This window comes from Bos indicus, chromosome 10 (assembly GCF_029378745.1).
Source record: "Bos indicus isolate NIAB-ARS_2022 breed Sahiwal x Tharparkar chromosome 10, NIAB-ARS_B.indTharparkar_mat_pri_1.0, whole genome shotgun sequence".
NCBI classification, from domain to species: domain Eukaryota; kingdom Metazoa; phylum Chordata; class Mammalia; order Artiodactyla; family Bovidae; genus Bos; species Bos indicus.
This window is the reverse complement of record NC_091769.1, coordinates 25,302,900-25,329,239: the sequence shown is the minus strand read 5'-3', so window position 1 is coordinate 25,329,239 and position 26,340 is coordinate 25,302,900.

Here is a 26,340-nt window from a genome sequence, read left to right as displayed (position 1 = left end):
TAAGTTACTTTACTTTGGTCTTTGTCACATCACTTGAACCTGTATACCATCTTATATACTAGAAAACCTGCTTCTAGGAAAGGAGCTACTATCATCCTATCTAGTTACATTGAGGTTAAATTGCAGCAAGAAACATTTTATTGTCTTTTAAGGAACATGGCTTTTTTATTATTATTTTTTTTACATTTTGGCTGTAGTGGGTCTTTGATAAGATGCGGGGCTTCTCTTGTTCTGGAGCATGGACTCAGTTGCTCTGCAGAATGTGGGTCTTAGTTCCCCAACCAGGGATCGAACTCACATACCCTACACTGGAAAGTAGATTCTTAACCACTGGAACGCCAGGGAAGTACCAACTTTTTTTTAAATTATTTGTGGAACCACAGTTTTCATTTCTGAAATATAATGCTAAGTATTTTAGAGAAGGTAGGGGTAGAGAAGCATTTTGGGGACTTATTATCCTGGTTTTCCTCAGAGCTATATTTTGCTGCATCCATGTGAGAACTCACCCTTGCCTGGAGGCTAGGGAGACGTCTCTCTCTAAGAGGAACCACCCTCCCTGGAGCCACTTTGTGTTCCCTTCAGTCTTCCCTCCTCTGACCTTTTTCTAATTGTATAATAAGTTTCACTGTGTTCTCTGCAAGAATCCAGAAATACTTAAAATTAAGTGTTAGTTTAGCTTTTCATCTTCTTTTCTTCCCTGAGCAAAAGAAACAAATAAGACAAACTCATCCTTTGTTTTTTTGTTTCTACATCAAACAGTGGAACTACCGTCTATGAAGTCCTCTCCACCTGTGCTCCCACAGGAGCTTCCAGGTCTGTCCTGAAGCTGTTCCTTTGGCCTCTTCCTACTTGCCCCAGTCTTTACCAGGTTCGTCCATCTTCCCTTATGTTTTAGTTCAGGTGTCACTCCAGCTGGGAATGTTCCTGGAATCCCACAACCAAAGTAGTCTTCCTACCTGTATGTCCCCATGATGCTGTACTTTCCCTATCACAGCAGTTATCATGAAGACTATCACTGCTTAAACATTCTTTTCCTTTTGACAAGACCATTTTCATAGGGGGATGTTGCATCTAGCTCAGTGCCTGACCCAAGTATGGACTCTGCAAATGTTGTTTGATTGAGTAAATTAATACTTATCAAGAGTCTTAAAATATTCTTACTCTTTAACCCAGGGAATCCCCTTTGTAGAAGCTAGTCTAAAGAAATAACTGTAGTTTTATGTTATTTTATAAGTGGTCATGTAAAAAATGAAGATGGAAAAACCCTTAACAAAGAAATAACTGGAAACTTAGACAGATTTATGTATAACGGTGTTTATATAGTTTTCTTCCTAAAATCTAAATATTTACCACGAGGAAAATTGGTAAATAAATTATAGTACATCTCTATCATGGAATATTTTGAGGAATATTTTCAACTAGAATCCAAATTCTACATATACTTATTAATAGGTTCAGAATAACATTAAAAAATCCAGGGTACCCAAAAGTGTAGGTATGTATTTATGTGTTTGTGCATATATGCACATGCAGTCCAATTTTGTTAAAAATATTTACACATAGACAAAGGAATAAAAGATATATACCCAAATATTACCAAAGATATTTCTTGGATATAGCATTCACATGATTTTTATACTTTTCCATATTTTCCACATTCTGTATTTAGAATTCATTATTTTAACAACCAGAGTAAAACTCACCTTTTAAAAATTTAAAATGTATCTCTAGTTGATGACTCTTGCTAGAGAGGCACAGTTTTCTTTCTTAATCACAAGAACCTTCTAAAATTTGCTTTAACAGGGCTTTGAGGTTTTTTTATCTTTTAATTTCAGTACATATAAAAATAACATTAATGCATGTATATAGGAAGAAGCATAAACTGGAATCAAGATTGCTGGGACAAATATCAATAACCTCAGATATGCAGATGACACCACCCTTATGGCAGAAAGTGAAGAACTAACAAGCCTCATGATGAAAGTGAAAGAGGAGAGTGAAAAGGTTGGCTTAAGCTCAACATTCAGAAAATGAAGATCATGGCATCTCGTCCTGTCACTTCACGGGAAATAGATGGGGAAACAGTGGAAACAGTGTCAGACTTTATTTTTTTGGGCTCCAAAATCACTGCAGATGGTGACTGCAGCCATGAAATTAAAAGACGCTTACTCCTTGGAAGGAAAGTTATGACCAACCTAGATAGCACATTGAAAAGCAGAGACATTACTTTGCCAACAACGGTCCATCTAGTCAAGGCTAGGGTTTTTCCAGTGGTCATGTATGGATGTGAGAGTTGGAGTGTAAAGAAGGCTGAATGCTGAAGAATTGATGCTTTTGAACTGTGGTGTTGGAGAAAACTCTTGAGAGTCCCTTGGACTGCAAGGAGATCCAACCTGTCCATTCTGAAGGAGATCAGCTCTGGGTGTTCTGTGGAAGGAATGATGCTAAAGCTGAAACTCCAGTACTTTGGCCACCTCATGCGAAGAGTTGACTCATTGGAAAAGACTCTGCTGCTGGGAGGGATTGGGGGCAGGAGGAGAAGGGGATGACAGAGGATGAGATGGCTGGATGGCATCACTGACTCGATGGACATGAGTTTGAGTGAACTCTGGGAGTTGGTGATGGACAGGGAGGCCTGGCGTGCTGCGATTCCTGGGTCGCAAAGAGTCGGACAACTGAGAGACTGAACTGAACTGAACTTATACTCCTGTGTTGACCCAGATCTCTTGAACACAAAAAAGGTTTTCAAAGGAGAATATATGTTATATAACATAATTATTAGTACCATATAGTTGTTTTCCAAGGCCACTGTGACAAAATGGGTGCCTTCAACAATAGAAATTTGTTGTCTTGAAGTAGAGAATCAAAGTCCATGATTAAGGTGTCAGCAAGTCTGGTTCCTTCCAAGGGCTGTGAGAGAAGGATCTGTTTCAGGACCCTCTCCTTGGCTTGAGATGGACAGGTTTTTTCTGTTCTCTTCACATTGTTTTCCCTTTATTAGTCTCATCTCTGTGTCCAAATTTCCCTTTTTTATAAGGACACCAGTCATGTTGGATTAGAGTCCACCCACATCTCATTTTAACTTGATTATTTCTCTAAAGAACACTGTCTAAATAAAGTCACATTCTGAGGTACTGGGGATTAGGTCTCCAACATATATTTTTGAGTGAGTGGGAGAGGTGGGAAGAGACAAAATTCAGCCCGTAACAACACAGTCATTAATGATTACTTTCATTCCCAAGGCTGCAGCATAGAAAAGCCTCTAATGTTCCTTCCTTTTGTTGTTTGATACAATAATAATTTCCTAAGTCATTTAGTAGATGGCAACAGAGAAAAATCAAGTTCTATTTGCTGTTCTGAAAAAGTAGGATCATTGTTTTGGTCTTGTGATATTTCCTATGTTAAACATAGTTGAATTTATATAGAAATATGTAATTTAGAAAGAATTTTATTATGGAAGTTCTTTATTAAGTAAAATTAATTAATTAACCTCCACAATTGATTAATTAGTCTACACAATCTCTTATAGAAGTGAAGAAACTGCTTCTCAGGCAATAAGTGATTTGTGTAAAATTGCAGAAATATCAGGTCCTTAAAATTGCTCACAACTGGTTTATCTGGATCCTCAATCAGAATGTTCTCCATTGCCTCAGATAGACCCCGTGGTCAACGTGATTAAGCGAAACTATTGGCTTCTACCTTTAACGAAGAAATATGATGGGCGGTCCATAAATTGCATGGATCTGAGACCTATTTCGGAGAAGACAATGGCACCCCACTCCAGCACTCTTGCCTGGAAAATCCCATGGATGGAGGAGCCTGGTGGGCCACAGTCCCTGGGGTCGCTAAGAGTCGGACACGACTGAGTGACTTCACTTTCACTTTTCACTTTCATTCATTGGAGAAGGAAATGGCAACCCACTCCAATGTTCTTGCCTGGAGAATCTCTGGGACGGGGGAGCCTGGTAGGACACGACTGAAGCCACTTAGCAGTAGCAGCAGAGACCTATTGACTCCTGTGAAACATTTCTTCTGTCCAAGTATATTTACCACATGGGGTCGCTGTTGCAACGAGCTGATTCTAAAATGCTACCCTTTTAGGTTACTTCTGTGCAAGGTGTTCTGGCTGTATTTAACTCCCTCATAAATCCTTCTTTCTTCTCCACCTGGTACTGAAGGGAAGCTGGTGATTCCATACTTGGTATTTCATATATACTGTGCCAAAATGGTGCTAGAAGTCATCAGCACTCATTGATCTTTTCCATGGGAAAATGAAAAAGTTGCTTATTTAGAATACTTTCAACAATTTTAGACCTGGAAGACGTGTTCCCCAAATATTTTCTAGTGATTTTCCTTTCCCATATTAAATGAGCAAAGGGCTCAACATACCACTATTTTTTCTACATTATTGTTAGTATTTAAAGTGTGTGGATTATTGGAATTGGCTGATTCAACTAACATTAACATATCTTTTGGATTTAGCTCTTTTTCAGAGTTAAAAAAATCCTTTTTGTTACTGTTACTGAGTTTATATTGGGTATTTCTTTTTTTTCTTTTTTGGCTGTGGGATCTTAGTTCCCCACCCATACACCCTGCAATGGAATCTTGGAGTCCTAACTGCTGGACTGCCAGGGGATTCTCTACTGGGTATTTCTTGAAGGAAGAGTGAATGATCGATATATACATTAAAAATAGTCACATATACTATAATTCCTACACAAGTGCTTTCTACTGGTCATGGTTCTTTCCATGTGGTTTAGAAAAGAAGGAAAGGAATGGGAAGCAATTGCAGTTTACCACTGACTGTTTACAACAGGCTGACTCTGAAGTAGGTGTTAGTGTCCCAGTTTTACAGATGAAGAAACTGAGGCTTCAAGGAGAGAGTTGCCCTGGGTCACAAGGTGCAAGAGCTGGGATTTGGATTTAGGTCTCTCTTGACTGTGAACTTGTGCCTTTTCTTCTTCTCCTCCACTTCCTGTTTTGGTGACTGATTCCACATCAAATGTCTTTTCCTAGCCAGTCAGTTGGAGAAGGCAATGGCAACCCACTCCAGTACTCTTGCCTGGAAAATCCCATGGATAGAGGAGCCTTGTAGGCTGCAGTCCATGGGGTCGCTAGGAGTTGGACAGGACTGAGCGACTTCCCTTTCAATTTTCACTTTCCTGCATTGGAGAAGGAAATGGCAACCCACTCCAGTGTTCTTGCCTGGAGAATCCCAGGGACAGCGGAGCCTGGTGAGCTGCTGTCTATGGGGTTGCACAGAGTCATACACGACTGAATCAATTTAGCAGCAGCAGGAGCTAGTCAGTAGGGACTAGTGATGTGTCTGCTTCTCTGTTTAATATCTGTTAAGTGAGTTTGAGTAGAGATCTAAGGTGTGCACTTAGTGTGATTACAAAAGGACACCAGGGTGTCAGGAGATGAAAGGTCCAGTTCAGATGGCCTCATTTGTTCTTTTGTGGAATAAAATCAAGATTTCATTTCATCTTACTTTGGAACCAATGGAGGATTTCTGGGCATGAATGACCATCTCAGATTGATTATTCTCAGAGCTCCATGGTGACTGCAGCCATTAATTTAAAACACTGACCACAGTGGATGACCACCTTCTGGAACTGTGGAAAATCGATGAGGAATACGGAGCCCAGTGGAATCTATCCTTTGAAATATTTGTTTCATTCAGACCAAACCTTTAGAAGGTTCAGTACAGTTCAGTTCAGTCGCTCAGTCATGTCCGACTCTGCGACCCCATGAATCGCAGCACGCCAGGCATCCCTGTCCATCACCAACTCCCGTAGATCACTCAAACTCATGTCGATTGAGTTGGTGATGCCATCTAGCCATCTCATCCTCTATCGTCCCCTTCTCCTCCTGCCCCCAATCACTCCCAGCATCAGGGTCTTTTCCAATTTGAAAACTCTTCCCATGAGGTGGCCAAAGTATTGGAGTTTCAGCTTCAGCATCAGTCCTTCCAATGAACACCCAGGATTGGTCTCCTTTAGGAGATCAATCTCCTTGCTGTCCAAGGACTCGAAAGAGTCTTCTCCAACACCACAGTTCAAAAGCATCAATTCTTCAGCACTCAGCTTTCTTCACAGTCCAAATGTCACATCCATACATCACCACTGGAAAAACCATAGCGTGACTAGATGGACCTTTGTTCGTAAAGTAATATCTCTGCTTTTTAATATGCTATCTAAGTTGGTCATAACTTTCCTTCCAAGGAGTAAGCATCTTTTAATTTCATGCTGCAATCACCATCTGCAGTGATTTTGGAGCCCCCAAAAATAAAGTCTGACACCGTTTCCACTGTTTCCCTGTCTATTTCCCGTGAAGTGATGGAACCAGATGCCATGATCTTCGTTTTCTGAATGTTGAGCTTTAAGCCAACTTTTTCACTCTCCTCCTTCACTTTCATCAAGAGGCTTTTTAGTTCCTCTTCACTTTATTCCATAAGGGTGGTGTCATCTGCTTATCTGAGGTTATTAATATTTCTCCCAGCAATCTTGATTCCAGCTTGTGCTTCTTCCAGCCCAGCGTTTCTCATAATGTACATCTGGAAGTTCACAGTTCATGTATTGCTGAAGCCTGGCTTGGGGAATTTTGACCAGTACTTTACTAGAGTGTGAGATGAGTGCAATTGTGTGGTAGTTTGAGCATTCTTTGGCATTGCCTTTCTTTGGCACTGGAGTGAAAACTGATCTTTTCCAGTCTTGTGGCCACTGCTGAATTTTCCAAATTTGTGGCATATTTAGTGCAGCACTTTCACAGCATCATCTTTCAGAATTTGAAAGAGCTCAACTGGAATGCCATCGCGTCCACTAGCTTTGTTCGTAGTGATGCTTTCTAAGACCCACTTGACTTCATGGTCCAGAATGTCTGGCTCTAGGTGAACGATCACACCATCATGATTATCTGGGTTGTGAAGCTCTTTTTTGTATAGTTCTTCTGTGTATTTTTGCCACCTCTTGTTAATATCTTCTGCTTCTGTTAGGTCCATACCATTTCTGTCCTTTATCCAGCCCATCTTTGCATGAAATGTTCCCTTGGTATCTCTACTTTCTTGAAGAGAACTCTAGTCTTTCTCATTCTGTTATTTTCCTCTATTTCTTTGTCTTGATCACTGAGGAAGGTTTTCTTATCTCTCCTTGCTATTCTTTGGAACTTTGCATTCAAATGGGAATATCTTTCCTTTTCTCCTTTGCTTTTCACTTCTTTTCTTTTCACAGCTATTTGTAAGGCCTCCTCAGACAGCCATTTTGCTTTTTTGCATTTCTTTTCCATGGGGATGGTCTTGATCCCTGTCTCCTGTACAATGTCACGAACATTTGTTCATAGCTCATCAGGCATTCTATCTATCAGATCTAGTCCCTTAAATCTATTTCTCACTTCCACTGTATAATCATAAGGGATTTGATTTAGCTCATACCTCTTCTTTTAATATCTCTTAATTTTTTCTGCATAAACTAGTCAGATTAGATTTTATTGAATTGCATCTGAAAATCTCACTGAATAAGGGAGGTCTTGATCGAGCATATTGCTTTATAAAGCTAATAAAAGTGTATGGTAGTATTAGTATTATAGAAACAACTAGGTCAATGATATAAAATATAAAACTCAAGAACAGAGCAAATTCATGGGTAACATTATATGTAATAAACATAGTAAAACATACCTGTGGGAGAAAGGTGGGTTATTTTGTAGATAGTGTTGAGAAAAATGTCCTGCTCTATGGAGAAAAATAAAGCTGCATTTCTCCTACACTATATACATATACATATATATATATATATATATATAATATACACATAAGGGGATGACAGAGGACGAGATGGTTGGATTGCATCACCGACTCAATGGACATGAGTTTGAGTGAGCTCTGGGAGATGGTGAATGACAGTGAATCCTGGCATGCTGCAGTCCATCGGGTTGCAAAGAGTTGGACACGACTGAGTGACTGAACAACAGCATCTTTGATTGATACATATCCCAAAGAAGTTCTTGCACAGTTAAGGGGAAATCCAGAAACATTTATTCCTGTGTTGATGAAAGTTAGAGGCAACCTTGGAGTCCATCACTAGGGCATTGGATAGGTAAATGTGGAGGAAGCCCATGGTTAAACATTTTGCAGTATTTAGAAGCTGTGAACCAGAAGTACATACCCAGTAATCTGAAGAGTTTTAAGTTATGTATAGCTGTAGACCACTTGGCTTCAAAGAAGAAGCTGCCTGAACCCTTCTTAATCAGTTATTTGTATAACTGTATTTTCTTTGTGTTACCTTTTATGTTCCAGTTCTCAGAAAATTCAGAGCTCTAATTAATTATAGTAGGTATATTAGTTTTTTGACTAAATGAATCTGTGTGCACTTGTCTTTGATTCCTTTATTTTAATTTTACAGCCATACTGAAATTCTGTAATTTATTTGGAAGCTTTTTGTAGTCATTTCAGTGTTTGTCACTCAATCATGTCTGTCTCTTAGCAATCCTATGGATCATAGCTTGCCAGGCTCCTCTGTGCATGGGATTCTCCAGGCAAGAATACAGGAGTCAGTTGCCATGCCTTCCTCCAGGGGATCTTCCCAACTCAGGGATCGAACCCATCTTTTATGTTTCCTGCATTGACAGGTGGGTTCTTTACCACTAGCACTTCCTGGGAATACCTATATATCAATAAGAAGTCCTAAGTGATCATCTTATCATTATTAAAGATCCTCTCAGTTAAAAAAGAAAAAAATATTGGGGAAGAAACTAATTTTTACTGACCTCAGTTCAGTTCATTCACTCAGTCATGTCCGCCTCTTTGCGACCCCATGAATCGTAGCACGCCAGGCATCCCTGTGCATCACCAACTCCTGGAGTCCACCCAAACCCATGTCCATTGAGTCGGTGATGTCATCCAGCATCTCATCCTCTGTCGTCCCCTTCTCCTCCTGCCCCCAATCCTTCCCAGCAGTGGGGTCTTTTCCAACTCTTCCCATCAGGTGGCCAATATATTGGAGTTTCAGCTTCAACATCAGTCCCTCCAATGAACACCCAGGACTGATCTCCTTTAAGATGGACTGGTTGGATCTTCTTGCAGTCCAAGGGACTTGGAAGAGTCTTCTCCAACACCACAGTTCAAAAGCACCAATTCTTTGGCACTCAGCTTTCTTCACAGTCCAACTCTCACATCCACACATGATCACAGGAAAAACCATAGCTTTGACTTGCTTTGTTGGGAAAGTAATATCTCTGCTTTCTAATATCCTATCTAGGTTGGTCACAACTTTCCTTCCAAGGAGTAAGCGTATTTTAATTTCATGGCTGCAATCACCATCTGCAGTGATTCTGGAGCCCCAAAAATAAAGTCTGACACTGTTTCCCCATCTATTTCCCATGAAGTGATGGGACCAGATTCCATGATTATAGTTTTCTGAATGTTGAGCATTAAGCCAACTTTTTCACTTTCCTCCTTCACTTTCATCAAGAGTCTTTTTAGTTCCTCTTCACTTTCTGCCATAAGGATGGTGTCATCTGCATAGCTGAGGTTATTGATATTCCTCCTGGCAATCTTGATTCCAGCTTGTGCTTCTTCCAGCCCAGCGTTTCTCATGTTGTACTCTGCATATAAGTTAAATAAGCAGGGTGACCATATACAGCCTTGTCGTACTCCTTTTCGTATTTGGAATCAGTCCGTTGCTCCATGTCCAGTTCTAACTGTTGCTTCCTGACCCACATACAGGTTCCTTAATAGACAGCCTCAAGAAGCTGCTTTGCTGGAATAGCCATGAAGAGATACCCCACGTCCAAGGTAAGAGAAACCCAAGTAAGATGGTAGGTGTTGCGAGACGGCATTAGAGAAACCATAATCAGAGAAAACTAGCCAATCTGATCACATGGACCACAGCCTTGCCTAACTCAATGAACTAAGCCATACCATGTGGGGCCACCCAAGATGGAGGGGTCGTGGTGGAGAGACCACAGAATGTGGTGCACTGGAGAAGGGAATGGCAAACCCCTTCAGTATTCTTGCCTTGAGAACCCCATGAACAGTATGAAAAGGCAGAGAGATAGGACACTGAAAGATGTATTCCCCGGGTTAGTAGGTGCCCAATATGCTACTGGAGACCAGTGGAGAAATAACTCCAGAAAGAATGAAGGGATGGAACCAAAGTAAAAACAATACCCAGCTGTGGATGTGACTGATGATATAAGCAAGGTTCGATGCTGTAAAGAGCAATATTGCATAGGAACCTGGAATGTCAGGTCCATGAATCAAGGCAAATTGGAAGTGGTCAAACGGCAGATGGCAAGCATGAACATCAACATTCTAGGACTCAGCACACTAAGATGGACTGGAATGGGTGAATTTAACTCAGATGACCATTATATCTACTACTGTGGCCAGGAAACCCTTAGAAGAAATGGAGTAGCCATCATGGTCAACAAAAGGGTCCGAAATGCAGTACTTGGATGCAATATCAAAAATGACAGAATGATCTTTGTTTGTTTCCACGGCAAACCATTCAATATCACGGTATTCCAAGCCTATGCCCCAACCAGTAACACTGAAGATCTGAAGTTGAATGGTTCTATGAAGACTTACAAGACCTTTTAGATCTAACACCCAAAAAAGTTGTCCTTTTCATTATAAGGGTTGGAATGCAAAAGTAGGAAGTCAGGAAACACCTGGATTAATAGGTAAATTTGGCCTTTGAGTACAGAATGAAGCAGGACAAAGGCTAATAGAGTTTTGCCAAGAGAACGCACTGGTCATAGCAAACACCCTCTTCCAACAACACAAGAGAAGACTCTACTCATGGACATCAGCAGATGGTCAACACCAAAATCAGATTGATTATATTTTTTGCAGCCAGCGATGGAGAAGCTCTATACAGTCAGCCAAAACAAGACCAGGAGCTGAATGTGGCTCAGACCATGAACTCCTTATTGAACAGACTTAAATTGAAGAAAGTAGGGAAAACCACTAGACCATTCAGGTATGACCTAAATTAAATCCTTATGGTTATACAGTGGAAGTCAGAAATAGATTTAAGGGACTAGATCTGACAGACAGAGTGCCTGATGAGCTATGGACGGAGGTTTGGGACATTGTACAGGAGACAGGGATCAAGACCATCTCCATGGAAAAGAAATGCAAAAAAGCAAAATGGCTGTCTGAGGAGGCCTTACAAATAGCTGTGAAAAGAAGAGAAGTGAAAAGCAAAGGAGAAAAGGAAATATATAAGCATCTGAATGCAGACCTCCAAAGAATAGCAAGGAGAGATAAGAAATCCTTCCTCAGAGATCAATGGAAAGAAATAGAGGAAAACAATAGAATGGGAAAGACTAGAGATCTCTTCAAGAAAAGTAGAGATACCAAGGGAACATTTCATGCAAAGATGGGCTGGATAAAGGACAGAAATGGTATGGACCTAACAGAAGCAGAAGATAGTAAGAAGAGGTGGCAGGAATACACAAACTGTACAAATAGAGCTTTACCACCCAGCTAATTACGATGGTGTGATCACTCACCTAGAAACAGACATGCTGGAATGTGAAGTCAAGTGGGCCTTAGAAAGCATCACTATGAACAAAGCTAGTGGATGCGATGGCATTCCAGTTGAGCTTTTTCAATTCCTGAAAGATGATGCTGTGAAAGTGCTGCACTCAACATGCCAGCAAATTTGGAAAACTCAGCAGTGGCCACAGGACTGGAAAAGGTCAGTTTTCATTCCAGTGCCAAAGAAAGGCAATGCCAAAGAATGCTCAAACTACTGCACAATTGCACTCATCTCACATGCTAGTAAAGTAATGCTCAAAATTCTCCAAGCCAGGCTTCAGCAATACATGAACAATGAACTTCCAGTTGTTCAAGCTGGTTTTAGAAAAGGCAGAGGAGCCAGAGATCAAATTGCCAACATCCGCTGGATCATGGAAAAAGCAAGAGAGTTCCAGGAAAACATCTATTTGTGCTTTATTTACTATGCCAAAGCCTTTGACTGTGTGGATCACAATAAACTGGAAATTTTTCCTGATCTGGGAGACTATTAAAAAAAGATAGAAAAGGAAATGAATAAAACAACCGTTTTAGGATGAGGAAAGGAAACATTCCACTCTATGGAAGTGTATTTTAAATAACGACTCTCCTGAATGAGGAAGATCTTTTGTTAACCAGAAGGCTTTCTAAGAAGGTGATTATTTCCTCTCTATAGTCTTCATATCCTTATGGATATTGAATAAAGAAGAGGAATTTGAAGAAAAGCAAAGGGCAAAAACACCTCTTCAGGTTGTGAGAAGCTATGAAGACCGTCTCAGAGATTGCGTGGGACATGACCTTCCATCAGTTCCCATGGAGTCCACTAGGCGGCGCTGGTGTACATGTAAATGCTGCTACTGCTGCTAAGTCACTTCAGTAGTGTCCGACTCTGTGCGACCCCATAAACGGTAGCCCACCAGGCTTCCCCGTCCCTGGGATTCTCCAGGCAAGAACACTGGAGTGGGTTGCCATTTCCTTCTCCAATGCATTAAAGTGAAAAGTGAAAGTGAAGTCGCTCAGTCGTGTCCGACTCTAGCGACCCCATGGACTGCAGCCTACCAGGCTCCTCCTCCATGGGATTTTCTAGGCAAAAGTTCTGGAGTGGGGTGCCATTGCCTTCTCCGATAAATGCTACTGTACGAAACTTGAATGGCCACAGATCTTCTGTTCTCTTCTTTTTCAAATAAAATCCCATTAAAATCTGTATAAAACCCTCAGCTAGAACTACTAAGCCCTCATTAGTAACAGATGGGACAGTCTCAGGCTATAAAATGAAGATAGGTAATATCCAAAAGCCTGCAATGTGGGAAAGCTGGGTTCGATCCCTGGGTTGGGAAGATCCCCTGGAGAAGGGAACGGCTACCTACTCCAGTATTCTTGCCTGGAGAATTACACGGATTGTATAGTTCATGGGATCACAAAGAGTTGGACACGACTAAGTGACTTTCACTTTCACTATCCAAAAAAGGTCATCTCCAGATGCAATTTTGGGTCTTTCTAGACCCAGTTTCTTTTGGTTACAGAAAAATGTAAGTGAGATTTTCCTTCCATACTTATTCCAGAGATCACCTTGGATGCAAAGAGTCAAACTTTGATTAATATTGTAATTTATATTGTAATTTTTGTGCCTTAAAAATATGCATTGCTCATCTACCACGGGCACTAAGATTTCATGATCATTATTTTGAATATATTAGCATAGCATTATATTACATATGATAAGTTCAGCGTACTTTTTTGTGTGAACCTATCACTTTAGTTCCAATGAGGAATCAGTCTCCTCCCATCATTGGAGACTCTTTCTGGCACCGTTAATGAGGGAAGCAAGCTTCTTAAATGATTAATGCCTTCTTAAATGCACAGCTGTGGTGACCTCTGAGAGGATGTGTGTGTGCTCAGTTGCTAAGTCTTGTCTGACTCTTTGTGACCCCATGGACTTGTAGCCTGCCAGGCTCCTCTGTACATGGGATTTTCCAGGCAAGAATACTGGAGTGGGTTGCCATTTCCTCCTCCAGGGCATCTCCTTTTTTAAGACTCCCTACTTAGAACAAAGTACAGATGAAGTTATTAAGTAGCCTCAGAATTGTAGTGATTCTTCTTGGTTCACAGATTCTGACTGATGATGTCATGACACAGAAGAAAATGCAAAACAGGCAGCCTATAATCAGCTTCCTGTGAGTGTTACACTTGAGGCAACTGGCCTGAGACCAGCTGCATTTTGGCCATGGCTTTGCAGAGCACTCTGGAAGCAGTGTGGCTGGGTGTCCTCCTCAGCTCTCTCTGGAAGGGTGAGTAAACCTTTTCAGCATCTGGTCTTGGAAAAATATATGCCTTTGTTTTAAAATTTGTTTTCAATTTCAAAGTCACAACCTTCTTTTTTTGTTTGTTTGTTTCCTATAGTTGCAGAGAGCAAGGAGCAAGTATTTCAGTCTCCCACTGTGGTCTCTTTGGAGGGAGCTGTGGCAGAAATTTCCTGTAATCACTCTATATCCAATGTTTATGACTTCCTCTGGTACTTTCACTTCCCAGGATTTGCACCAAGACTCCTCATTAAGGGCTCAAAGCCTTCTCAACAGGGACGCTACAACATGACATATGAGAGGTTCTCTTCATCACTGCTCATCCTCCAGGTGCAGACGGCAGATGCGGGGGTTTACTATTGTGCTCTGAGGTACACAGAAGCAGGGCATCCATGAAGAGCTGAACAGAAACAAGGAGAGGTCACAGCATTTGCAGGTGTGGAAGAAAGACGAACAATAATTGCTTCCCCTCCTACTCCCAATTCAGCCTTCCCCCAAGCTTTTCCATTTGCACTATCAGGAAAAACATTTGAGTCCAAACACTATATACAATGGGCTTCCCTTGTAGCCCAGCTTGTAATGAGCCTGCAATGCAGGAGACCCCTGTTAGATTCCTGGGTCAGAAAAATTCCCTGAAGAAGCGTTAGGGTACCCACTCCAGTATTCTTGGGCTTCCCTGGTGGCTCAGATGGCAAAAATCTGCCTGCAATGCAAGAGACCTGGGTTCAGTCCCTGGGTTGGTAAGATTCCCTGGAGCAGAACACCAGTATTCTTGCCTGGAGAATCCTCATGGACAGAGGTGCCTGGAGGGTTACAGTCCATGGGGTCGCAAAGAGTTGGACATGACTGAGTAAATAAGCACAGCACAGCACAGCACCATATATACTAAAAGTACACAGGGAAATAAGTTTTTATGGAGTGTTTCAATAATGGTTCTGTGAATTCATGTTTAAAATTTTCTTTTGGATAACTGAAACACTTTTGATCTCTTTCTTTTTGAAATATGCCTGGAGTATTTTTGCTTTCCATTGTAAAATGGCTGATTCTTTACCACTGCACCACCTGTGTCTTAAAAATAATTCCCACAAAGAGAATGAAGCTGGCTGATAATATGTAAAATGAAAATGCAGAAAGCAAGAAGAAAATAGCAGAGAGGAAGAGTCATGTCTACTCTGCTATTTTCTTCTTGCTTTCTGCACTTTAAATATTATCTGCCAACTTCACTCTGTTTGTGGGAATTTTTTTAAGACACAATTGGCTCAGTGGTAAAGAATCTGCCTGCCATTGCAGGAGACGTGGGTTCAATCCCTGGGTCAGGAAGATCCCTTGGAGTAGGAAATAATAACCTGCTCCAGTATTCTTATCTGGAAATTTCCATCGACAGAGGAGCCTGGAGGCCTATAGTCCATGGAGTTACACACACATTTTGTAAAGTGTACTTTAGTTAACATTTGATAGTATAATTAGCTGAAAGGGAACAAATGAGTGAATAGCTACTACCAAAAGCCCTGAGCTTGAAACCTTAATCCTTCTCTCAGGATATTTTACTTATTACAATTTGATATATACACTAAGTGTGGATGCCAGTGTCAATTAGTATATGAAATATTAGTAAAACTCAATCTTATTCCAAATTTTTACACTTAAAAAACATACCGTATAAGTTGTAATATATTCTTCCCATATCTTTGTTAAATTATCTTTGTCTTTTTACCCAGATCTTTCCTTCCTACTTTAGAGACTAAAGTCCTAGGACAGATCTGTGATTTTCATTTTTTTTTTTTTTTTTTACCAGGAGTCTCTGGAGTTTTGTTAAAAAGAATAGATTTTTTTCTCCCCTGCATTCCAGAGTAACGGAATCATAGTTTGCCGGGATGGGACCCAGAAGTCTGTATTTTCTATAAATGTCTCTCTGGAAATTCTATTGCTCATCCAAGTTTGATGTGAGAATCTCAGATTCAGGAGCCCGGATCTTGCGGCTTTAACCACTATTCTCTACTTTTGGGTGCGTGCTAAGTTGCTTCAGTTGAGTTGACTCTTTGCGACCCTTAGGACCGTACCCTGTCAGGCTCTTCTGTCCATGGGATTCTCCAGGCAAGAATACTGGAGAGGGTTGCCATGCCCTTCTCCAGGGGATCTTCCTGACACAGGGATCAAACCTGTGTCTCTTATGTCTCCTGCATTGGCCGGTGAGTTCTTTACCACTAGCGCCACCTGAGAAGCCCATTCTCTGCTTTTCAGTTCAGTTCAGTTCAGTCATTCAGTCGTGTCTGACTTTTTGCGATCCCATGAACTGCAGCACGCCAGGCCTCCCTGTCCATCACCAACTGCTGGAGTCTACCCAAACCCATGTCCATTGAGTCGGTGATGCCATCCAACCATCTCATCCTCTGTTGTTCCCTTCTCCTGCCTTCAATCTTTCCCAGCATCAGGGTCTTTTCAAATGGGTCAGCTCTTCGCAGCAGGTGGCCAAAGTATTGGAGTTTCAGCTTCAGCATCAGTCTTTCCAATGAACACCCAGGCATGGTCTCCTTTTGGATGGACTGGTTAGATCTTCTTGCAGTCCAAGGGACTCTCAAGAGTCTTCTCCAACACCACAGTTCAAAAACATCAATTCTTCGGCACTCAGCTTTCTTTATAGTCCAACTCTCATATCCATACATGACCATTGGAAAAACCATAGCCTTGACTAGATGGACCTTTGTTAACAAAGTAATGTCTCTGTTTTTTAATATGCTCTCTAGGCTAGTCATAACTTTCCTTCAAAGTAGTAAGCATCTTTTAATTTCATGCTGCAATCTCCATCTGTAGTGATTTTGGAGCCCAGAAAAATAAAGTCAGCCACTGTTTCCACATCTATTTGCCATGAAATGATGGGACTGGTTGCCATGATCTTATTTTTTGAATGTTGAGCTTTAAGCCAATTTTTTCACTCCTCTTTCACCTTCATCAAGAGTCTCTTTAGTTCTTCTTCACTTTCTGCCATAAGGGTGGTGTCATCTGTATATCTGAGGTCATTGATAATTCTCCCAGATCTTGATCCCAGCTTGTGCTTCCTCCAGCCCAGTGTTTCTCATGATGTACTCTGCATATAAGTTAAATAAGCAGGGTGACAATATACAGCCTTGATGTACTCCTTTTCCTATTTGGAACCAGTCTGTTCCATGTCCAGTTCTAACTGTTGCTTCCTGACCTGCATACAGATTTCTCAAGAGACAGGTCAGGTGGTCTGGTATTCCCATCTTTTCAGAATTTTCTCTGTTTTTAGTAACATCCAAATTGTATAGACATATAAATTGATATATGTTTGTGCTACTCCTTTAGGCATATTCTGTTTTGGATTATTGCTTGTTTAAAACTGTGTTAATCTCGCCTTTTCAGCAAATGAAATATCTGAGTATGAGCCACGTGTGCATCTTCTCCACGAGTTCTGCACATGTGCTCTTGCTGCTCCACAAACAGGGAATAAGCACACGGCCCCTCATTGCTTTGGCAAGCAAGAAGAGACAGAGAATTCCTTTCGTTCATGTAAGAAGTTGTTTTCAGTTCATTGAGGAGTGACATATTGAAAACCCTACCTTTTATGTTGGTGTTTTGATTCTATTGTTTAAACTGTCAAGAACTAGTCTTCTTTTTTTTTTTTCTAATTTAATTTTATTTTTAAACTTTACAATATTGTATTGGTTTTGCCAAATATCAAAATAAATCCACCACAGGTATACCTGTGTTCCCCATCCTGAACCCTCCTCCTCCCCATACCATCCCTCTGTGTCGTCCCAGTGCACCAGCCCCAAGCATCCAGTATCGTGCATCGAACCTGGACTGGTGACTCGTTTTATACATGATATTATACATGTTTCAATGCCATTCTCCCAAATCTTCCCACCCTCTCCCTCTCCCACAGAGTCCATAAGACTGTTCTATGTATCAGTGTCTCTTTTGCTGTCTTGTATACAGGATTATTGTTACCATCTTTCTAAATTCCATATATATGCGTTAGTATACTGTATTGGTGTTTTTCTTTCTGGCTTACTTCACTCTGTATAATGGGCTCCAGTTTCATCCACCTCATTAGAACTGATTCAAATGTATTCTTTTTAATGGCTGAGTAATACTCCATTGTGTATGTGTACCACAGCTTCCTTATCCATTCATCTGCTGATGGACATCTAGGTTGCTTCCATGTCCTGGCTATTATAAACAGTGCTGCGATGAACATTGGGGTACACGTGTCTCTTTCCCTTCTGGTTTCCTCAGTGTGTATGCCCAGCAGTGGGATTGCTGGATCGTAAGGCAGTTCTATTTCCAGTTTTTTAAGGAATCTCCACACTGTTCTCCATAGTGGCTGTACTAGTTTGCATTCCCACCAACAGTGTAAGAGGGTTCCCTTTTCTCCACATCCTCTCCAGCATTTATTGCTTGTAGACTTTTGGATCGCAGCCGTTCTGACTGGCATGAAATGGTACCTCATTGTGGGTTTGATTTGCATTTCTCTGATAATGAGTGATGTTGAGCATCTTTTCATGTGTTTGTTAGCTATCTGTATGTCTTTGGAGAAATGTCTATTTAGTTCTTTGGCCCATTTTTTGATTGGCTCATTTATTTTTCTGGAATTGAGCTGTAGGAGTTGCTTGTATATTTTTGAGATTAGTTGTTTGTCAGTTGCTTCATTTGGTATTATTTTCTCCCATTCTGAAGGGTGTCTTTTCACCTTGCTTATAGTTTCCTTTGTTGTGCAGAAGCTTTTAAGTTTAATTAGGTCCCATTTGTTTATTTTTGCTTTTATTTCCAATATTCTAGGAGGTGGGTCATAGAGGATCCTGCTGTGATGTATGTCGGAGAGTGTTTTGCCTATGTTCTCCTCTAGGAGTTTTATAGTTTCTGGTCTTACATTTGACAAAGGAGGCAAGAATATACAATGGATTAAAGACAATCTCTTTAACAAGTGGTGCTGGGAAAACTGGTCAACCACTTGTAAAAGAATGAAACTAGAACACTTTCTAACACCATACACAAAAATAAACTCAAAATGGATTAAAGAACTAGTCTTCTTACCAGATTTTCCAGCTTACATGTAGAACACTAAAGGTGTTCTCACCCAAAGGAGAAGTGGGACAAGAATGAAATAAAAGAAGGGGAAAATACAGCTGATGAGAGAGCATTTATGAAGAAGAGAGCTCAGTGACAGCACAGTGTTAAAAGCATCATGAAACTCTCAGTTCGATGATGACTTGTGAAACATTCACAGGAGAGTAAAATTCCCTGTACTCCCAAATCCTGGAAGTATGTACATATATAGAAATTTCCTTTTTTTTTTTTTTTGAGATTTACTTCTCATAAAAAAATTCCTGGTTGGGAACGCTATTCTAAGGCTCCTGAGACTAAAGATGCCCGGCAGGGCTGAGACTAAACATGGAGAGTCCAATGCAGTGGGTGTAGAGCTGTCCAAGGTGTCCCTAGATTGATCTGCTCTGCCTGCTGCTGGTCATATCCACATTGCTGCTAAGGTTTTCTTGGGGTCAGTAGCTCATTCAGTTCTTTCAATGTCTGAGGATCTCCTAGAAGCAATGATCTATGGGCTGCTTTGATGAAGTGGCACATACATATGAAGTCAGTATTTGGTATACACCCAGTTAAAAGATTGCCTCTAAAGGTAAGTGGCACATAAGAATATGATTCTATAACTTTATTAAGATAATGGAATTACTTTCCAATATTGTAAGGTATTTTAAAAAAGTAAATGATCAAAATTGAAATTCTCCATGTGATTTATGCTTTTACAGTCAGAAAAGTATGGGTTAAAATCTTTGTTCTGTTTCTTTAAGGATGGCTTGAATAATCTAATATTCCTGAACTCCTAATATTTTCATCTCTAAAATATTAGGGGGAAAAATAAGTCAAGAAATGTAATGGGCTTAACATTATGCTCACAATAGACATTTGATGAATAATACTCTCATCAATCTCATAAAGCACATAAGAAGGATAGCTACTGAGTCTATTTTGTTTAAATCTGAAAGCTTAGTTGATGCCCTAGGAATCCTTTGGACGTGTAGCCTCTTAAAATTTTAGTTCATTTGTGACTCTTGGAATTGATTATTAAATAATTGAAGGTAAGCACAGTGAGTCACTTGCAGTATCTAGGCATAGTTCTACATGCTTTGTATGCTGTATCTGTATAGGAGAGGAGAAGTAGAGATTAGGCAACTACCCTGAAACTTTAGTTATGGCACCAAAGTCTATATTGGACTATGGTTTTGACTTTTTTATCTTGATATATCAATCAAAGTGCTGTATAGATATGTCTGAGCAGACATTTAGGATAAACCCACATTTTGCCTGATTGATCAGATCAGATCAGTCTCTCAGTCGTGTCTGACTCTTTGCGACCCCATGAATCTCAGCACGCCAGGCGTTTCAGCTTTAGCATCATTCCTTCCAAAGAAATCCCAGGGCTGATCTCCTTCAGAATGGACTGGTTGGATCTCCTTGCAGTCCAAGGGACTCTCAAGAGTCTTCTCCAACACCACACTTCAAAAGCATCAATTCTTCGGCACTCAGCCTTCTTCACAGTCCAACTCTCACATCCATACATGACCACTGGAAAAACCATAGCCTTGACTAGACGGACCTTTGTTGGCAAAGTAATGTCTCTGGTTTTGAATATGCTGTCTAGGTTGGTCATAACTTTCCTTTCAAGGAGTAATCATCTTTTAATTTCATGGCTGCAGTCACCATCTGCAGTGATTTTGGAGCCCAGAAGAATAAAGTCTGACACTGTTTCCACTGTTTCCCCATCTATTTCCCATGAAGTGGTGGGACCGGATGCTATAATCTTCATTTTCTGAATGTTGAGCTTTAAGCCAACATTTTCACTCTCCTCTTTCACTTTCATCAAGAGGGTTTTGAGTTGCTCTTCACTTTCTGCCATAAGGGTGGTGTCATCTCCATATCTGAGGTTATAGGGGAACCCTAAATCCAATTTCAGGGGACTGGATATTCTCTGTTCTCTCCAAGTATATGCTCCATCCTGCTCTACACCCAGGAGGCTGACTTCTGTGCACTTGTCTTTTCTGCTGCTAGTTGGGTTTGGCCCAGTGGGAGCCACTGGCAAGAAAGAGTGGTCAGCCTGTTTGTATTCTTCGATCTTTCCTTTCCTCCGCTGAAATCCACAGGTCCTGTGGATCCACCTCAGTTACAGGTCTCCCAGGCTGGGATCATTTCTTCCTCCTCTGTCCCTTCAAGCCTAGGACTGGTGAAGCCTTTTTACTGTTGTTGGTGCCAGTTACCTTCTCTTGTAGATTTCCCCTAATCCTGCACGTGTATTTAAAAAATCTTCCTTTTTTAAAGCTTTTCCCAATCATTCCTCTGGAGATGACTGCCAATACCTTTTAAGATACAACACTAACACTTAAGCTCTAGACAGAAAGAGAAGAAATTTATTCTATTTTCCCATTCATCATAGGCCTCTTTGGGACTTGAAGATTATTATTTAAAGATAACTTACATATTTCAAAGAAAGACATTATAATAGGGTCAAGGTTTCAGTTAGTTAAGTATGAAATCCTTAGCAAAGCTTTGAGAAATAGCTATGTTCCACATTTTTTTTCTGATTGAAAGCAAAGAGATTTTCTATCCTCTTTCTAAATTGTGTGGTTTCTTTGGATATTACTTAAAGGAAAAATAAGGAAAATCAGAGAAACAACTTCTTTATACTGATACTTGCTTATTTTCTTTAAGTCCGACTCTACTGAATAATCACTCTGCTGCTACTGTGGCATTGTTTTAGCGTAAAACTTTAGCCTGTCTTCCCCTTAAAATGAACTCTTTGTCATCATCATAATACCCCAAGCTTAGGTAACCATCAACTTTTAATCCACGTGTATTTCATCTGAAGTCTGTTTGAAGTAGCCTCTCTATGTGGAAAATTTCTATTTTTGCAAACCTTCATTGAAGTTTTTTAGCTGTAAAACCTACTGTTCAATAGGACAAATATTTATAACAAGTTTATAACACCATCCCTTCTTTTTTTCTCTCTAAAAATGTTTAAAGAGAAGGTTCAGGTTCTTCTTGTATGACGATTTAAATATCATAGATATGGGCCCCATCAGACCCTACCAAGAGAAAAACTCAAGTTACATTGTGGTCAAAGAGATTTAATTGGAAGTCAGCTCTAAATTATTTCTAAAGAGACTAATAAGCTCATTCTTACCAGTCATCTTCTCTTGCCTTACTCTTCCCTTAGTTTGTTTTTTTCTTTTCTCTCACTTTTCTTTCTCTCTCCATTCAATGCTATGCTTTCCTTCCTTTTTTTCTGTTTGTTTTCCCCATCCTACCAAAATATGCTTTTCCCTGTATTATCTTGAGAGAGCATAAACCATTTAAACCACTCAGGATGAATTTTTTCCCACTTTGGTTCACATAGCCCTAATTCTTGTCCTTGAACACCAATGGAAAATGTAGACATCCAGAGGACCCGTCCTGTGATAAGACCTGGAAGCCCCAGGCGTGTGTGTGGGTGTGTGTGTGTGTGTGCTCGCGCGCTCAGCCGTGTCTGACTCTTTGTGACGCCATGGACTGTAACCTGCCAGGCTCCTCTGTCCATGGAATTTTCCAGGCAAGAATACTGGAATGGCTTGTCATTTCCTCCTCCATAGGATCTTCCTGACGCAAGATGGAACCTGAGTCTCCTGCATTGGCAGGTGGATTCCTTACCGCCGAGTCACCAGTTAAGCGGCTCAGCTACTAGAGTAGAAAGTCTCCTGATTCTAAGTGGGCTCTAGGGGGCGCTGCACTGTGAGGTTTGTCTTGAGTGCAGGAGGTGTTGCTGTCTTGCTTCTCACGGAGGACTGAGGGAAGAGCTTGCTCTACTGAGAGAAGATACAGGTGCCAGGAAGCACCAGGGGCCATTTGTAAAACACTGTACTCGTGGAGAACATAGTCTCTGGGGTGGTGCCATATCTCCAGCAAAGGTGAGCTGCAAAGGAGCCCCCATCCAGCCCAGCTTGAACCATGGCCTCTGCACACATCTGGACACTTGGGATTCTGTTTACACTTAGTGAGTGATATTCCCTTCCCATTTTGCACTTGTATTACCCACTTACGTTCTTTTTCAGAAGCTTCACTGATGTATTGTGCGTTACTTTACAGGTGGACTGAGAGCTCAGTCGGTGACTCAGCCAGAAGCTGAGGTCCCTGTCGCAGAAGGGGATCCAGTGACTGTGAAGTGCACCTATTCAGTTTCAGGGAGCCCTTATCTTTTCTGGTATGTCCAGCATCGCAATCTAGGTCTTCAGTTCCTTCTGAAATACATCTCTGGGGACACCTTGGTTAAAGGCAACTATGGCTTTGAGGCTGAATTTAACAAGAGCCAAACCTCTTTCCACCTGAAGAAACCATCTGTTGTAGGGAGTGACTCTGCATTGTACTTCTGTGCTGTGAGGGACACAGTGGTGGGGGCCGCAGGGAGAGCTGAATACAAACCCCTGAGCACAGAAAACCATGCTCCTGAAGTCTTAGTGTCCCTCCACAAGGTGGCGGTGTGGCTCTAGGATTTGTCCTTCATTATAAGTTTTTTTTTTTTTTTTTTGGTAAAGCCACAAATTTGTTCATTTGACAAGCATATATTGAAATAAATCCTGTGTGCCTGATATTCTGCTGAGCACTGATCGTAAAGAGGTGAAAGAAACCATCCTTGATCTGCAGATACCAGGTGTGATCCCAAACATTTGTGAAGCCCTTTAATTCTCACAACTTTTCTCATGAGCTTCACTTTGCCGATGAAGGCATTCAAGCTCAGAGAATTTATGTATCTTACTGAAGTCACAGAACTGCTCAAAAGTAAATTGAAACCCAGGCAGCCTGCCTCTCAGGTGTGTAGTCTAACTACTCTACTTTTCCTCAGCGTATAGGCTGCTCCAGGCATGAAACAGATTTCAACAGTGGTGTAGCCCTCATTCCCAAAATAGCCCCTGTTAATAAAAAGTGTTGGTTGTAGGAATGAAAAGTAAACTGATAACTCAAAGCAGTTTGGTAAGTGCTCAGACAGAGAAGTGCATAAAATGCTATGTGACAAAAGGAAGTAGAGGTAATTTGACTCTGAAGGAAGGAGAGAGGAAGCAAGTGAGACAGAATGTGAGGAGGATTCAAAACAGCGGAGGATTTAAGTATGATATATAAACATGTAGGCCGATTACACGTCCTGTGCTCACATCTTCTTCCCTATATCCTTGTGAAGGACTGGACTCAATGCCTCTCTTTTCCCCTCTTTTCAACTTAGAACCTCCCAGGAAGGGCTCTGGTTGACTCAATGTGAGCCAGATGCTGTTCCCTGGATAAGTTGTGGTGGCTATTAGGGCTAGCCCAGCTTTGCTCTACATTTGACCAATTAATTAGTGGTGTCTGGGGGATGATTCTGTAAGAAATTAGCAGCTCCATTTTGAACCATAAGATTCAAAGGAGTATATCCCAAAAGAAATTAATTTTTATGTAGAGACTTACATTTCTTTATTTTTTCCAAATGGATCAATATTCATAAGAACACTACTTATTTATTGAAAACGTCACACTTGCTCCATTGACTTGGGATACTGCATTTATAGTATACTAATTTCCTATATATACCCGGATCTATTTTTGGATTCTATTTTTGATGGGGATACCTTAGCCCAACATGATTACAATCCCTGCAAAGAGACATTCATCGACCACCCCTTGGGCTTGGGTTGTGTATACACTGGTGGAATATCTACATCAGGGAAGAAGGTCCTTGCAAGAAGCACATGTAGACCTTAAAAGTGGATCTGGGGAATCCTTGTGTGCAGGGAATCCTAGGATCTGAGTAACCAGAGCAAGATCTAGAAGAGATATATCCTTGACTCAGTGGGCTTCTCAGATGCAGTGATGTGGGAGGATGGCTAAGGAAGAGCCTTTTATAATGGAGGACTAGGGAAGGGACATTGTGTGCTCAGGTCTATATTCCCCCCATTTACTGAGGTGGTGGCTGCTGCTGCTGCTGCTGCTAATTCGCTTCAGTCATGTCTGACTCTGCGTGACCCCATGGACTGCAGCCTTTCCGGCTCCTCCATCTGTGGGATTCTCCGGGCAAAGAGTACTGGAGTGGGTTGCCATTACCTTCTCCGACTGAGGTGGCTAGGAGGGCGCAAGTAAGTTGCATTAGAAGTTCTGTTTTGTCATTTGGTCCTGGTAATTGGCTTGTTTGACCTTGAGGAGGAAACTTAGCTGAGTATTCTCTTTTTCCTTCACTGGAAAAATGTTCTGGAAAATGTTTGTTATAATCAGGTAACTTTTAAGTAAAACCAGACATTCAATGGAGTTTTTATTTATAATATTCATGTTTATCCTCTTTTTTATCTCATTTTAAGGATGCTATGGAAAGAGGACTAAGCATAAATTATATTTTATGATTCTTCTTCTTAGTAAGTATGTCACAGTGGACCAGCCATTTACAATCTATGTGCCTCATCACCTAAATCATAAAATTGAGATAATTGGAAGGACTGTTGTGAGGATTGTTGTACATATGTGTTGGACCCTGAGTAGAAGTGGGTTTTGAGGGAGGAATAGCAATCAGAAACTTAGTCACTCTTTGGATTGAAGATGATGCTGTGAAAGTGCTGAACTCAATATGCCAGCAAATTTGGAAAACTCAGCAGTGGCCACAGGACTGGAAAAGGTCAGTTTTCATTCCAATCCAAAAGAACAGCAATGCCAAAGAATGCTCAAACTACTGCACAATTGCACACATCTCACACGCTAGTAAAGTAATGCTCAAAATTCTCCAAGCCAGGCTTCAGCAATACGTGAACAATGAACTTCCAGATGTTTAAGCTGGTTTTAGAAAAGGTAGAGAAACCAGAGATCAAATTGCCAACATCTGCTGGATCATGGAAAAAGCAAGAGAGTTCCAGGAAAACATCTATTTGTGCTTTATTGACTATGCCAAAGCCTTTGACTGTGTGTATCACAATAAACTGTGGAAAATTATGAAAGTGATGGGAATACCAGACCACCTGACCTGCGTCTTGAGAAACCTGTATGCAGGTCAGGAAGCAACAGTTAGAACTGAACATGGAACAACAGACTGGTTCCAAATGGGAAAAGGAGTTCGTCAAGGCTGTATATTGTCACCCTGCTTATTTAACTTCCATGCAGAATACATCATGAGAAACGCTGGGCTGGAAATAGCCTCAGATATGCAGATGACATGACCCTTATGGCAGAAAGTGAAGAAGAACTAAAGATCCTCTTGATGAAAGTGAAAGAGGAGAGTGAAAAAGTTGGCTTAAAGCTCAACATTCAGAAAATGAAGATCATGGCATATGGTCCCATCACTTCATGGGAAATAGTTGGGGAAACATTGGAAACAGTGTCAGACTATTTTTTTGGGGCTCCAAAGTCACGGCATATGGTGATTGCAGCCATGAAATTAAAAGATGCTTACTCCTTGGAAGGAAAGTTCTGGCCAACCTAGACACCATACTAAAAAGCAGAGATAGTACT